This window comes from Oryctolagus cuniculus, chromosome X, assembly GCF_964237555.1.
Source record: "Oryctolagus cuniculus chromosome X, mOryCun1.1, whole genome shotgun sequence".
NCBI lineage: Eukaryota > Metazoa > Chordata > Mammalia > Lagomorpha > Leporidae > Oryctolagus > Oryctolagus cuniculus.
The window spans coordinates 87,109,817-87,124,297 of NC_091453.1; the positions used below are offsets into that span (position 1 = coordinate 87,109,817).

Consider the following 14,481-nt stretch of genomic DNA (forward strand, 5'->3'; position numbering starts at 1 on the left):
AGATAGACAGAAAGATATCTTCCATATGGTGATTTCCACACCAAATCTCTGAAATGGCCAGTGCTGCTCCAGGCTGAAGCCAAGCACCAGGTGCTCCCATGTTATGATTTCCTGTCTTGTGGGCCAGATGGCCCAAGACATGGGCCATCTTCTACTATCTTCCCAGACACATTAGCAAGGTGCTGCATTAGTTCCTAGGCAGCCAGCAATGCAACCCTCTGCATTGCTGCAGTTGCACTTGCAGTTGCCAGTCCAGGCTCTGTTCTCAATCCTAGCTTGCTGCCCATACATGCTGTGGGAGGCAGCAGGTGATCGTTCAAGTAGGTGGGACCCTGCCACACACCTGGGGAAACAGGATTAATCTCTGGGGAACTGGCTTCAGTGTTGCTCAGCACTAGCAGTTACTGAATTTGGGGAGGGAAACAGCAGAGCAGACATTTACATCTGTCTGTGACTGCTGGTCTCCTTGCCTTGTCTTTTTTCAAGACTTGTTTGTTTAGTTGGAGGTGGAGTGACAGCAAGAGATGGAAAGACAGAGAGACATAGAGGTCTTCCATCTTGTGGACCACCCCCTTAATAGTCACAAAGGCTGTGGCAGGGCCTGGCCAAAGCCAGGAGCCCAGAACTGCATGCTGTTCCTTGCGGTGAGTGGCAGGGGTCCATGTGATTGAGTCATCATGGGCTGGCATCTCAGGTCCAGCTGAGGCCCAACACCCTGTGCCACAAGGCTAATCCCATGCCCAGCCTCTGAAAGTGGTGTATTCATGACTTGGCTTGTCTTCATCTGTGTTCTCGGTGGTGCTGTAATGTGATCAGGATCCCAGTGCACATTACTGGTCTTTGGGGCTGCCCTGATTCTCTGGCTTCTCTGTCTGTCTGCCTCTCAAATCAACACAGCTGTGGTTTTGGTATAGATTTTGGTACCATTATATTTGTTTTTGTTTGTTTGTTTGTTTGTTTTCTTAGAAAGACTTCCTTCATTGCCTGAAAGCAGACTGAGGCAGTGAGAGCCAGTGATGTGGAGAGAGACAGATCTTCCATCTGTTGGTTCGCTACCCAAATGGCTGTTGGGGCTGTCCAGGCCTTCCCCAGCAACCTGGAACTGCATCTAGGTAGGCCATGTGGGTGGCAGGGTCTCAAGTACCTGATCCATCACCTGCTGCCTTCCCAGGCTCATTACTAGGGACTTGGATGGGAGGTGGAACAGCCATGACTAGAACCTGTGCTCATCTGGGATGCTGGCATCGCAGGTGGTGGCTTAACCAGCTGGGCCATAGTTGCAGCCCCCAAGATGAGGTTGGAAAAACCTAAAGTTGTGTACATAGAGGTATGTATTTGGTCTGGTGTCAGCCTGGCCAAGCAATAGCAGTTTCATCATTTGGGACGGAAAATAGCAAAGCAGACATTATGTCTGTTTGTGGCCACCTGTCTCCCTGCCTTATCTTTCTTGCTTTCAAGATTTGTTGTGTTTAGGTGAAAGGTGGAATGACAATGAGAGAGGCAGATACAGAGACACAGAGATCTTCCATCCCCTGGAATAACCCCAAAACTGCTGAGATGACTGGGTAAGTACATGGCTTAAGCTGGGAGCCCAGAACTGCATGCTGGTCCCTGCTGTGGGTGGCAGGGTCATAAGTGATTGTGCTGTCATAGGCTGCCATCCCAGGTACATTAGTAGGCAGCTGCATGGAAAGCAGAACCTGGGATCCTGTATGCACCACAAAAGAGGCCTGCTGAGGCCCAACACCCCATCCCACAAGGTTAGAAGAGCCAGCGAGCCAGAGAGAGACTACACTGTGGGAGGCAGCAGGTGATGGTTCAAGTACCTGGGACCTTGCCACACACCTTGGAGACTGGGGTAAGTTCTGGGCATGGTATCAGCCTGACCCAGCACTACCAGTTTCAGAAACTGGAGAGGAAAACAGCAGACCAGATTTATCTGTCTTTCTGTTTCTCTGTGTTTACCTATCTCTTGGCCTTGTCTTTTTGCTTTCAAGTTTTATTTTGTTTAGTTGAAAACAGAGTGACAGTGAGAGAGGGAGAGACAGAGAGACATGGAGATCTTCCATCTGCTGGATCACCCCACTAATGGCCACAAAGGCTGTGGCACCTGACTGAATCCCGGAGCCCAGACCTGCATGCTGGTCACTGCTGTGGGTGGCAGGGGTCACAGTGATTAGGCTGTCCTGAGCTGCCATCCCAGGTACATTAGCAAGGACCTGTATGGAAACCAGAACCTGGGCTCCTGTATGCCCTACACAAGTGGCAGCTCAGGCCCAACGCCCTGAGCCACAAGGCTAGCCCTAAGTTCAGCCTTTGAAGCTTGTGTATTCATGGCCTCATTTGTCTTCATCTGTGCTCTCAATGATGCTTTAACCCGATCGGGACCCAGTGCGTATTGCTGGTCTTTGGGCTGCTGTGTTTCTCTTGGCTTCTTTCTGTCTGTCCACCTCTCAAATAACAAAGTTGTGGTTCTGTTGCTTATTTTGGTTACCATTACATTTGTTTGTTTTCTTGTTTTCTTTGTAAGATGTTCTTCGTTGCCTAACAGCTGACTGAGGCAGCGAGGGCCAGCAAAGCAGAGAGAGACACAGACACATCTGCCTGTTGGTTCACTCCCTAAATGACTGTTGGGGAAGGCCAGGCCTTCCTCAGGAACCTGGAACTTCAGCCAAGTCAGCCACGTGAGTAGCAGGGGCCCGAGTACCTTATTCAACACTTGCTTCTTTCCCAGTTGCCTTAACAGGGAGCTGGATGGGAGGTGGAGCACCTGGGAATGGGACCTTTGCTCATTTGAGATGCCGGTATTGCTGGAAGAGGCTTAACTCAGTGGGCCACCAATCTAGCCCCCAAGATGAGGTTGGAAGAACCTGCAGTGTGGGGTATGCATTTGTCCCAGCTGGCAGCTCAGGTGTGTCTTGTGATGCCCACATCGCACATGGCAGTGCCTGGGATCCACTCCACACTCCGTTCCCATTCCAGCTTCCTGCTCGTGTACACTGGGGCAGGCAGCAGGCTGTGGCAAGGAGTATGGTGGGACACTTGAGTAAGAGCCTGGCACCCAGCTTCAGCCTGGCTCAGCTTCAGCTCTCTCAGAGATCTGGGGAGGAAATCAGCACATGGGAGATTTCTGTCATACATTTTTTTTTACAGGCAGAGTGGACAGTGAGAGAGAGAGAGAGACAGAGAGAAAGGTCTTCCTTTTGCCGTTGGTTCACCCTCCAATGGCTGCCGCGGCCGGCGCGCTACAGCCGGCGCACCGCGCTGATCCGATGGCAGGAGCCAGGTACTTATCCTGGTCTCCCATGGGGTGCAGGGCCCAAGCACTTGGGCCATCCTCCACTGCACTCCCTGGCCACAGCAGAGAGCTGGCTTGGAAGAGGGGCAACCGGGACAGAATCCGGCGCCCTGACCGGGACTAGAACCTGGTGTGCCGGCGCCGCAAGGCGGAGGATTAGCCTAGTGAGCCACTGGCGCCGGCCCTGTCATACATTTTTGTCTGCTGTCCCTTCTGGCTCTCTGCTTTCACTGAAAGCCTGAGCCCCATGGGCTGTTCTTGGTGGGCAGATGGTGCTGTTTCAGTTGCCAGGGCTGTGTCACCATTGCAGCCAGAGGTGGCCAGGGCCCCAGAGAACAGCTGGAGGTAGGGTCTGTATCCCTCTGTCTCCCTGCCTTGCCTTTTTTGCTTTCAAGATTTGTTCTGTTTAGATGAAAGGTGGAGTGACAGCAAGAGAGGGAGAGACTACACATGGAGATCTTTCATCCCCACAACTACCTCCCAAACAGCTGAAATGACTGGAATAGGACCTGGCCAAAGCTAGGAGTACAGAACTGCATGCAAGTCACCATGGTGCTTGGCAAGGGCCCCATTAGCAGGGAGCTGTATGGGAACCTGAACTTGGGCTCCCATATGCCCTGTGTGAGTGGCCAGCTGAGGACCAACACCCTGACCCACAAGGCTAGCCCACGCTCAGCCTTTGAAAGTCATTTGTCTTCATCTGTGCTCTGAGTAACACTTTAACTTAATTGGTTTCCCAGTGAGTATTGCTGGTCTTTGTGGCTGAACTGTTTGGCTTCTGTCAGTCAGTCTGCACCTCAAATTGACATAGCTGTGGTTTTGGTAGAGAGTTTTGTAACTATTACATTTGTTTGTTTTCTTTGTAGGGCTTCCTTTATTGCTTGAAAGTGGAATCAGGCAGTGAGAGCTTTGGAGGCAGAAAGAGACAGATCTTCCATCTGTTGGTTCACTTCTCAAATGACTCTGATAGGTCAGGCCTTCCATAGGAGCCTGAAACTGCAACCAGGTATGCCACAGGGTTGGCAGGGGCCTCAGTACCTGATCTATCACCTGCTGCTTTCCCAGGCCCATTATTAGTGCCCTGGATGGGAAGTGGAGCAGCCAGGAATGGAACCTGTGCTCAACTGTGATGCCCACATGGCAAGCAGCAGATTAACCCACTGGACCACAATTTCAGCCCCCATGATGAGGTTGGAAAAACCCTGAAGTGTGGGGTATGCATTTGGTCAGGCCAGCAGTTCAGGAGTGATGCCTGCAACCCACATGGCAGTGCCTCTGTTCAACTCTGGTCACTGTTTCCAGTCCTGTGTCCTGCTTGAACACACCAAAGTTGGTAACAGAAAGTGGCAAGGGCTGTGTTGGCCCTGCCAGCCGTGTGGGGCACCTGGAATAAGCATCTGCCCCCCGCTTCAGCCTGTACCAGCGCCAGCTCTCCCAGAGATTTGGGGAGGAAATCAGCACATGGGAGATTTCTTTCTATCTGTCTGTCCCTCTTCATCTCTCTGCTTTTGCTAAGGTATTTGAGAAGTATTTTAGTTACTGGAAAGGCAGAGAAACACAGAGACAAGGACAGACACAGAAAGAAAGAGAAAGCGATCTTCCATCTGCTGGTTCACACCCCACACAACCTCTATGGCTATGTCAGGCCATTAAAAAGCCAGGATCTGGAAACCCCATCCCACTGTCCTGTGTAGGCTGATGTCCCAAGAATGTGGGATATCTTCTGCTGCCTTTCCTGGCACATTGGCAAGGAGTTGTGTCAGATCCTGGGCAGTGGGCAATGCAACCCTCTGCATTGCTGCAGTTGCAATTCCAGGTTCTGGTCCCAATCCCAGCTTCCTGACCATACACACTTGGAGGCAGCAGGTGATGGTTCAAGCACTTAGGATCCTGCCACACAATGGGAGTCCTGGCTTAAGCTCCTAGGGCCTAGGCTCAGCCTGGTCCAGCACCAGAAGTTTAGGAAACTGGAGAAAGAAACAGCAGACTAGGCATTCTTTCTATCTGTCAGTCTTCTATGTCTGCCTGTCTTCTTGCCTTGTCTTTTTTGCTTTCAAGTTTTATTCTGTTAAGTTGAAAGGTAGAGTGACACCAAGAGAGGGAGAGACGGAGAGACATGGAGATCCTCCATTCCCTGCATTGCCCCCTAAACACTCAGAAAGGTTGTGCCGAGACCTGCCTGAAGCTAGTGGCCCAGACCTGTATGCTGGTTCCTGCTTTGGGTGGCAGGGGCCCAAGTGATTGGGATGTCTTGGGCTGCTATCTGGTCACTGCAGGGAACAGTACAGGAAGTAGATCCTGGGCTCCCATATGCCTCGTGTGATTGGCCAGCTGAGGCCCAATGCCCTGAGCCACAAGGTCACACTCAGTCTTTGGAAGTCATGTATCTATGCATGCATTTGTCTTCATTGTGTTCTCAGTGACACTTTAACCTGAACAGAACCCCAGTGCATATTGCTGGTCTTTGGGGGTTGCTGTGTTTCTGTGGCTTCTGTCTGTCTGTCTGCCTCTTAAATCAACAAACTTGTAGTTTTGGTAGAGATTTTGATCACCATTACATTTGTTTTCTTTGTAAGACATCCTTCACTGCCTGAAAGTGGACAAAGATAGAGAGCAATCTTCTGTCTGCTGATTCATTCCCCAAAGAGATGTCATGACATTTCAAGCCTTCCACAGAAACCTGGAACTGCATCCAGGTAGGCCACGTGGGTGGCAGGGGCCCCAATACCTGATCCATCACTGGCTGTTTTGTTTTCCCAGGTGCATTAGTAGGGCCCTGGATTGGAAGTGGAGCGTTCAGGACCGGAACCTGTTGCTCATCTGGGATTCTGGCATTGCAGGCAGCAGCTTAACACATTGGGAACAATGCTGGCCCCCAAAGTGAGGTATAAACACCTCTGTAATGTGTAGAATGCACTTGGTCTTGCCAGTAGTTCAGGTGTGTCTTGTGATGCCCACATCCACAATGTAGTGCCTGAGTTCCACTCCAGGCTCTGTTCCCATCCAACTTTCTGCCTGTACAGAGAGGTTGACAACAGTCCATGGCAAGGGCTTTGGTGTGACACCTGAAGTGAGCGCTTGGCAGCCAGCTTCAGCTTCAACCAGTGCTAGCTTATTCAGAGATTTAGGGAGGAAATCAGCAGCACATGGGAGATTTCGTTCTTTCTGTTTGCTGTCCCCCTCCATCTCTCTGCTTTCATTAATGGGTTCAAGAAGTGCTTTTAGTTATGGGAAAAGCAGAGGAACACAGAAACAAGGACAGACAGAGAAGGAGAAAGAGATCTTCCATCTACTGGTTCACACCAAAAATGGCTTCTTGACGAGGTCAGCATAGCCTAATGCCCAGGATCTGGGAGCCCCATCCCAGTCTCCTGTGTGGGTGGCAGAGCCCAAGAAAGTGGGCCATCTTCTGCCTCCTTCCCTGGCACATTAGCAAAGGAGCCACATCACATCCTGGAAAAGAGCATTGCAATGCTCTGCACTGCTGCAGTTGCCAGTCCAGGCTCTGTTCTCAATCCTAGCTCTCTGCTCATACATACTGTGGGAGGCAGCAGGTGATGGTTCAAGCATGTGGGACTTGCCACACACCTAACAGACTCACGTTAAGCTCTGGGAGCCTGATGTCAGCTTGGCCCAGCACTGGCAGTTTCAGAATCATGGAAGAATACCGGAGACCAGACACTTATTTCTGTCTCTTTGTCTCTGTCCTCCTGTCTCCCTGCCTTGCCTTTCTTACTTTCAAGATTTGTTGTGTTTAGTTGAAAAGTGGAGTGACCTCAAGAGAGGGAGAGACAGAGAGACAGGGAGATCTTCCATCCCCTAGAATACTGACCAAATTGCCAAAATGATGGGGGGTTGACCTAGCTGAAGCTGAGAGCCCAGAAGTACATGCTGGTCCCCACTGTGCTTGGCAGGGACCCAAGTGATTAGGCCATTTTGGGGCTGCCATCCTGTTAGCAGGGAGCTTCATAAGAAGTAGAACCCTGGCTCACGTTTACTGTGCCCGAGTGGGTAGCCAAGGCCCAGCACAAGGCTAGCCCCTCACTCAGCCTTTAAAAGTTGTGTATTCATTTGTCTTCATCTGTGTTCTCAGTGATGCTTTAACCTGATTGGGACCCCAGTGCATGTTGCTGGTTTCGGGCTGCTCCGTTTCTCTGGCTTCTGTCTGTCCGCATCTCAAGTCAAAGAAGTTGTGGTTTTGCTAGAGATTTTGGTTATCATGACATTTGTTTGTTTTCTTTATAAGATGCCCTTCATTTTTAAAAAAGATTTATTTATTTATATGAAAGAGTTACAGAGAGAGAAGGAGAGGCAGAGAGAGAGAGAGAGAGAGAGAGAGAGAGAGAGAGAAAGGTCTTTCATTTGCTGGTTCACGCCCAAGTTGACTGCAATGGCTGGAACTGCGCTGATCCAAAGCCAGGAGCCAGGAGCTTCTTCTGGGTCTCCCACGCAGGTGCAGGGGCTCAAGGACTTGGGCCATCTTTTATTGCTTTCCCAGGCCACAGCACAGAGCTGGATTGGAAGTGGAGCAGCCGGGACTCAAACTGGTGCCCATATGGGGTGCCGGTACTGCAGGCAGTGGCCCTACTGGCCGAGACGCCGAGACGCCCAGACGCCCTTCGTTGCCTGAAAGGGGAATTAGGCAGAAAGAGACAGACCTTCTGTTTGTTGGTTCACTCTGCAAACGACTATTGGGGCAGGCCAGGCCTTCCACAGCAATCTGGAACTGCATGCAGGTGGACCAAGTTGGTGGCAGGGCCCCCAGTACCTGATCGATCACCTGCTGCCTTCCCAGGTGCACTAGTAAGGACCTGGATGGGAAGTGGAGTAGCCAGGAGTGAAACCTGTGCTCATTTGGGATTCCAGCATGGCAGGAAGAGGCTTAACCCACTGGGGACAATGCCAGCAGCCCCAAGGTGAGATTTGAAACACCCTGCAGTATAGGGTATGCACTTGGTTCCACCAACAGTTCAGGTGTGTCTTGTGATGCTCGCATTGCAAATGCCAGTGCAATGGGTTCCACCACAGTCACGGTTCCCATTCTAGTGTCCTGTTGTACACACTCTGGCAGTTCATGGCCAGGGCTGTGGGGGCCTACCATCCACATGGGACACCTGGAGTAAGTGCCTGGCACCTGGCTTCAGCCTGGGCCAGCACTGGCTCTTTCAGGGTTTGGGTGGGAAATCAGCACATGGGAGATTTCTGTCTTTTGTCTGTCTGTCTGCCATGGGGTCTCTGCTTTTGCTAATGGTTCAGAAATTGTTTTAGTTACAGGAAAGGCAGAGGAACACAGAGGCAAAGAGATTTCTAGAAAGAAGGAGGAAGAGATTTTCAATCTGGTGCTTCACATACCACACGGCCTCCATGGCTGTGTCAGGCCACTATAAAGCCAGGATCCGGGGACCCCATCCTGGTCTCCTGTGTGCCTTCCCTGGCACATTAGGAAGGAGCTGAATCACATCCCAGGCAGCCAGGAGTGCAACCCTCAGCATTGCTACAGTTGGCAAGGCCAGGCTCTGGTCCCAATCCTATATTCCTGGCCACACACCATGTAGGAGGCATCAGGTGGTGGTTCCAGCACTTGGGACTCTGCCACCCACCTGAAAGACTTGGCTTAACCATCTGGGCATGGTGTCACCCTGAATCAGCACTACCAGTTTCAGAAATTCAGGAGGGAAACAGCAAATCAGACATTTCTCTCTATCTGTTTGTTTCCCCTGCCTCACTGTCTTGTCTTTGTTGATTTCAAGATTGATTTTGTTTAATTGAAGGTGGAGTGTCAGTGAGAGATAGAGAGACAGAGCTGGAGGACTTCCATTGCCTGGATCACCACCCACAAAGGTTGCAAAGGCTTGGTCACTACCAGGTAGAAGCCAGGAGCCTAAAACTGCATGCTGGGTCACCATTGTAGGTGGCAGGGGTCCAAGTGATTGGGCCATCTTGGGCTGCCATCCCAGTCTCATGAGCAGAGTGCTGCATGGGAAGCAGGACCTGAGTTCCCATGTGCTCTGCAGGAATGGTCAGCTGAGGCCCAACCCCCTGAGCCACAAGGCTAGCCTCACGCTCAGCCATTGAAAGTCGTGTACTGATGACTTCACTTGACATTGCACTTGTTCTCAGTGGTGTTTTAAGGTGATGGGCACCCCAGTGCATACTGCTGGTCTTTGGGGCAGTTCTGATTCTCTGGCTACTGTCTATTTGTCTGCCTCTCAAATCAACAAAGCTGTAGTTTTGGTAGAGATTTTGGTTACCATTGCTTATTTTCTTGTTTTCTTTGTAGGGCTTCCTGCATTGCCTGAAAGTGGACTTAAGCAGCAAGAACTGGTGTGGAAGAGACAGATATTTCATCTGCTGGTTCACTCTTGACATGGCTGTCTGTGCAGGCCAAGCCTTCCACAGCACCCTGGGGCTGTACGCAGATCCGCCACGTGGGTAGGAGAGTCCCCAGAACCTGATTCATTACCTGCTGTCTTCCATGGCCCATTAGCAGGGAACTGGATGGGAAGTGGAGCAGCCAGTCCTAGAACCTGTACTCATCTGGGATTCCATCCTTGCAGGTGGCTGATTAACCCACTGGGCTACAATGTCAGCTACCAAGATGAGGTTGGAAAAACCCTGCAGTGTGGGGTATGTATTTTTCCCAGCCAGCAGCTCAGGTGTGTCTTGTGATGCCCACATCCCACATGGCAGTGTCTGGGATCCACTCCAGTCATTGCTCCCATTTCAGCTTCCTGCTCAGACACACTGAGGTTGGCAAGGGCTGTGTTGACCCTGTCACCCATGTGGGATTCCTGGAGTAAGAGACTTGTGCCCAGCATCAGCCTGGATCAGTGATAGCTGCCTCAAAGTTTTGGAGATTAGCACATGGGAGATTTCTGTCTGTTTGTCCCCTTCAGCTTTCACTGATGGGTTTGGGGAGTATGTTAGTTATGGGAAAGGCAGAGGAACACAGAGACAAGGACAAACAGAGAAAGAAAGAGAGATCTTACATCTGCTGGATCACACCAAAACAGCCTCCATGGCTGGGTCAGGCCAGTCTAAAGCCAGGATCTGGGAATGCTCCTGGTCTTTCTGTGAGAAGGATGGCCCAAAAACATGGGTCACCTTCTACTGCCTCCCCTGGCACATTATTAAGGAGCTGCATCTGATCCCAGGCAGCTGGGAATGCAATCCTATGAACTGCTGCAGTTGCAAGTCCAGGTTCTGTTCCCAATCCCAGCTTCCTGCCAATACACACAGTTGGAGGAAAGGGGTGATGGTTCCAGTATGTGTGATCCTGCCACCCACGTGAGAGTCCAAGGTTAAGCTTCTGGGCCTGGACTCAGCCTGCCCCAGCACCAGAAATTTAGGAAACTGGGGAAGGAAACAGCAGACTAGACATTCTCTATGCCTGTCGGTCTTCTGTGTCCACCTGTCTTGCTGCTTGTCTTTTTTTTTCTTTCAAGTTTTATTTTGTTTAGTTGAAAGAGTGACAGTGAGAGATGGAGGATAGCCAGAGTTAGAGATCTTCCATCCATTGGATCATCCCACTAATGCCCACAATGATTTGGGCTGGACTAGGTGGATACCAGAAGTCCAGACCTCCTTGCTTGTCACTGCTGAAGGTGGTGGGGACCCAACTGATTGAGCTACCTTTCCCTGCCATCCCATCAAGCAGGGAGCTGAATGGGAAGCAGAACCCGGGCTATCATATGCCGCCCCCCGAGTGCCCAGCTGAAGCCCAACACATGTACCACAAGGCTAGCCCCACTCTCAGCATTTGAATGTTGTGTGTTCATGACTTCATTTGTCTTCATCTGTGTTCTCAGTGATGCTTTAACCTGATCATGACCCCAGTGTGTATTGCTGGTTTGGGGGCTCCTCTGATTCCCTGGATTCTGTCTGTCTGCATCTCAAGTCAACAAAGCTGTGATTTTTCATAGAGAGCTTGGTTAATATTACATTTTTTTGTTTTCTTTGTAAGATGTCCTTCATTACTTGAAAGTGGACCTAGGCAACAAGAGCTGGTGAGGCAGAGAGACAGACCTATCTGATGGTTCTCCCGCCAAATGGCTGATGGGGCAAGTCAGGCCTTCCACAGCAACCTGGAACTGCATCCAGGTAAGCCACCTGGGCGGTAGGAGCCCAAGTACCTGATCCATCATTGGCTAAAATATTTCTGGAACCCATTAGCCAAAGCAGAGAGATGGAGGGGGAAGACAGGCAGAAAGAAATCTCCCATGTGCTGACTTCCACCCTCAATATCTGAAACAGCTTGAGCCAGTCCATGAGGAAGCTGGGTGCCAGGCACTTTCTCCACGTGTCCTACGAGTGGGCAAGGCCACCACAGACCTTGCCATGTCCTCCTGCCTGCCATGGTGTGTCACAGCAGAAAGCAATAAAGATAAGGGTGGAAGTCAGCACATGGGAGATTTCTTTCTGTCTTCCCCCTCCATCTCTCTGCTTTGGCTGATGGGTTCCAGAAGTATTTTAGCCAATGATGGATACCTTCCCAAGCTCATTAGCAGGGAGCTGGATGGGAGGTAGAGCAGCCAGGACTGGGACCTTTGCTCATCTGGAATGTCAGCATTGCAGGTGATGGCTCAACCCTCTGGGCCACAATGGCAGCCCCAAGATGAGGAGGGAAAAACCTAAAGCAGTGGGGTATGCATTTGGTCTGGTGTGTCTTGTGATACCCACATCCCACATGATGGTGCCTGGGTTCCACTACAGGCTCTGTTCCTATTGCAACTTCCTGCCCATACATACTGTTCGAGGCAACAGGTGATGGTTTAAGCATGTGGGACCCTGCCACACACCCGAGGGACCCATATTAAGCTCCTAGGGCATGGCATCAGCCTGGCCCAGCACTAGCAGTTTTTTGGGGAGGAAAACAGTGGAGCAGACATTTATGTCTGTCTGTCTCTGTCCATCTGTTTCCGTGCCTTGTCTTTATTGCTTTCCAGATTTGTTGTGTTTAGTTGAAAGATGGTGGAGTGAAGGTGAGAGAGGGAGAGACAGGGAAATGGAGATATTCCACCACTGGAATACCCCCATACAGCAAAATGGCTGTGGCAGGACCTGGGCGATCCTGGGAGGCCAGGACTGCATGGTGTTCCCTGCTCTGGATTGCAGGGCCATAGGTGATTGGGCCATCTTGGGCTGCCATCCCAGTCTCATGAACAGGGAGCTGCATGGGAAGCAGAACCTGGGCTCCCATGTGCCCTGTATGAGTGGCCAGCTGAGGCCCAGCACCCTGTGCCACAAGGTAACCCCACGTTCAGCCTTTGAAAGTCATGTATTCGTGACTCTGCTTGACTTCATCTGTGTTCTCAGTGGTGCTTTAACCTGATCCAGACCCCAGTGCATGTTGCTGGTCTTTAGAGCTGCTCTGACTTTTCTGCCTTCTGTCTGTCCACCTCTCAAATCAACAAAGCTGTGGTTTTCATAGAGATTTTGGTTACCATTATGTTTGTTGGTTTTCTTGTTTTCTTTTTAAGACTTCCTTCATTGCTTGAAAGTGGGCTTAGGTAGCAAGAGCCACTGAGGCCGAGAGAGACAGGTCTTCCATCTGCTGGTTCACTCCCGGAATGACTGTAGGGGCAGGTCAGGCCTTACACATCAACCTGGAACTGTAGTTAGGTCTGCCAGGTGGGTTGCAGGGGTCTGATTACTTGATCTATCACCTGCTGCCTCCCAGGTGCCTTAGCAGGGAGCTGAATGGGAAGTGGAGCAGCTGGGACTGGAACCTGTGCTCATCTGAGATGCAGGCATTGCAGGCTGTGACTTAACCTCCTGGACCAAAATGCTTGTCCCCAAGATGAGATCAGACAAACCTGAAGCTGTGGGGTATGCATTTGGTCTAGCCAGAACCTCAAATGTGTCTTGTGATGTCCACAGCCCACACGGCAGTGCCTGGGTTTCACTTCAGGCTCTGCTTCTATTTGAGCGTTCTGCTGTGACACACCATGGCAGGAAGGAGGACATGGCAAGGTCTGCGGTGGCCTTGCCCACTCGTAGGACACGTGGAGAAAGTGCCTGGCACCCAGCTTCCTCATGGACTGGCTCAAGCTGTTTCAGATATTGAGGGTGGAAGTCAGCACATGGGAGATTTCTTTCTGCCTGTCTTCCCCCTCCATCTCTCTGCTTTGGCTGATGGGTATTTTAGTAATGGGAAAGGCATTGAAACACAGAGACAGATAGAGAAAGAGAAATGTACCTTCCATCTGATAGTTCACTCCTCAAATGGCATCTGTGGCTGGGTCAGGCCAGTTTAAAGCCAGGATCTTGGAACCTGAAAACAGTTGTCTGAGTGGGTTGGAGGCTGAAAATTGTGGACCATCTTCTGCTGCCTTCCCTGCCATATTAGCAAGGAGCTGCATCAGATCTGGGGCAGCCAGAAATGCAACCCTCTGCATTGCTGCAGTTGCAAGTCCAGACTCTGCTCCCAACCCCAGCTTCCTACCCATACACAGTGTGGGAGGCAGCAGGTGATGGTTCAAGCATGTGTGATCTGCCACTCACCTGGGAAACTAGGGTTAAGCTTCTGGTCCTGGGCTTAGCTTGGCTCAGCACCAGAATTTTAGGAAACTGGAGAGGGAAACAGCAGACTTGACATTTTCTTTGTCTGTCCTCTGTGTCCACCTGAATCCCTGCTTGCGTTTTTGGTTTCATTTTTTGTTTTGTTTATTTGAAGGCAGAGTGACAACAAGAGATGGAGAGACAGAAAGATTTGGTGATATCCCATTGCCTGGATCACAGCCCCCCAAATGGCCACAAAGGCTTGGGCAAGGGAAGGTAAAAGCCAGGAGCCTAGATATGCATGCTGGACCCACTGTGGGTGCCAGGGACACAAGTGATTTGGCTGCCTTGGGTTGCCATCCCAGGTACCTTAGCAGGGAGCTGCATGGGAAGCATAACCCCAGCTCCTGTATGGCCTACGCGATTGGCCAGCTGAAGCCACACACCCCGAGCCACAAGGTTAACCCCACACTCAGCCTTTGAAAGTTGTGTATTCATGACTTCATTTGACTTCATCTGTATTCTCACAAACTGTTCAATGTGATCAGGACCCCAGTGCACATTATTGGTCTTTGGGGCTACTCTGATTCACTGGCTTCTATTTGCTTCTCAAGTCAACAAAGCTGTGGTTTTGGTTGATTTTGGTTACCATGACATTTATTTGTTTTCTGTTTTCTTTGTAG

The 14,481-nt window shown here is 50.8% G+C and overlaps 1 long non-coding RNA gene across 5 annotated transcripts in view; it reads left to right on the forward strand.

The window, feature by feature from the left end:
- The window catches only part of LOC127484980 (uncharacterized), a 67,577-nt gene that overhangs the window by 6,936 nt on the left and 46,160 nt on the right, over positions 1–14,481 (forward strand). For 3 of the 5 annotated variants that reach the window (XR_011385429.1, XR_011385431.1, XR_011385432.1), the window contains exons 4-10: positions 967–1,858; positions 2,531–2,684; positions 4,165–4,304; positions 5,875–9,164; positions 9,579–9,730; positions 9,856–9,925; positions 11,262–11,398. This is a non-coding gene — a long non-coding RNA (uncharacterized lncRNA). The remainder of the gene's footprint in view (positions 1–966; positions 1,859–2,530; positions 2,685–4,164; positions 4,305–5,874; positions 9,165–9,578; positions 9,731–9,855; positions 9,926–11,261; positions 11,399–14,481) is intronic. The other 2 variants (XR_011385430.1, XR_011385433.1) reach the window with 2 other exon arrangements.